The sequence below is a fragment of the Heteronotia binoei genome, chromosome 15, assembly GCF_032191835.1.
Source record: "Heteronotia binoei isolate CCM8104 ecotype False Entrance Well chromosome 15, APGP_CSIRO_Hbin_v1, whole genome shotgun sequence".
In the NCBI taxonomy this organism is placed as follows: domain Eukaryota; kingdom Metazoa; phylum Chordata; class Lepidosauria; order Squamata; family Gekkonidae; genus Heteronotia; species Heteronotia binoei.
In genome coordinates this window covers 66243392-66244736 of record NC_083237.1, presented here as the reverse complement: position 1 = coordinate 66244736, position 1345 = coordinate 66243392, and positions in this window count along the sequence as shown.

The window sequence follows — 1345 nt, the reverse complement described above, 5'->3', positions numbered from 1 at the left end:
GGCCAGCGAGGGAGGAAGGAAGGCACGAGGCGCCCAGTTGCTGCTCCAGCAGCCCCGAAGGCGGCGGACGGGCGGGCGGACGGGGCCGAGGCGCTGCAAGGAAGGGAAGCGAAAGGAAGGGAAGGAAGGAAGGAGGCCCGCGCTGGAGAGCGAGAGCAGCCGCCGCCCACTCGCCTCGCCTCGCCTGCGCGCTCTGCAGCCCCGGCGCAGCTCCGGCGTCCCACTCGACGGGAAGGGGCGCGGCTCGACGGCGCGCGGGCGGGGAGCGCCCAGAAGCAGCCGCGGGGCCCTCTCGCCCCGCCCAGGCAGCTCTCCTTGGGATGTGCGGTTGCCAAGTCCAATGCAAGAAATAGCTGGGGACTTTGGGGGTGGAGCCGGGAGACTTTGGGGGTGGAGCCAGGAGACATTAGGGGTGGAGCCAAGATCAAGGCTGTGACAAGCATCGTTGCACTCCAAAGGGAGTTCTGGCACACCTTTCATTTCAAGGGAGGGCACACCTTTTCAATGCCTTCCTTCCATAGGGAATCATGAAGGATAGGGGCACATAAGAACATAAGAACATAAGAGAAGCCATGTTAGATCAGGCCAATGGCCCATCCAGTCCAACATTCTGTGTCACACAGCGGCCAAATATATATATATATATATATATATATATATATATATATATATATATATATATATATATATATATATATATATATATATATATATATATATATATATATATATACACACACACACACACACTGTGGCTAATAGCCACTGATGGACCTCTGCTCCATATTTTTATCTAACCCCTTCTTGAAGGTGGCTATGCTTGTGGACGCCACCACCTCCTGTGGCAGTGAATTCCACATGTTAATCACCCTTTGGGTGAAGAAGTACTTCCTTTTATCCGTTTTAACCTGTCTGCTCAGCAATTTCATCGAATGCCCACGAGTTCTTGTATTGTGAGAAAGGGAGAAAAGTACTTCTTTCTCTACTTTCTCCATCCCATGCATTATCTTGTAAACTTCTATCATGTCACCCCTCAGTCAACGTTTCTCCAAGCTAAAGAGCCCTAAGCATTTCAACCTTTCTTCATAGGGAAGGTGTTCCAGCCCTTTAATCATTTTAGTTGCCCTTTTCTGAACTTTCTCCAATGCTATAATATCCTTTTTGAGGTGCGGCAACCAGAACTGCACACAGTACTCCAAATGAGACCGCACCATCGATTTATACAGAGGCATTATGATACTGGCTGATTTGTTTTCAATTCCCTTCCTAATAATTCCCAGCATGGCGTTGGCCTTTTTTATTGCAAACGCACACTGTCTTGACATTTTCAGTGAATTATCTACCA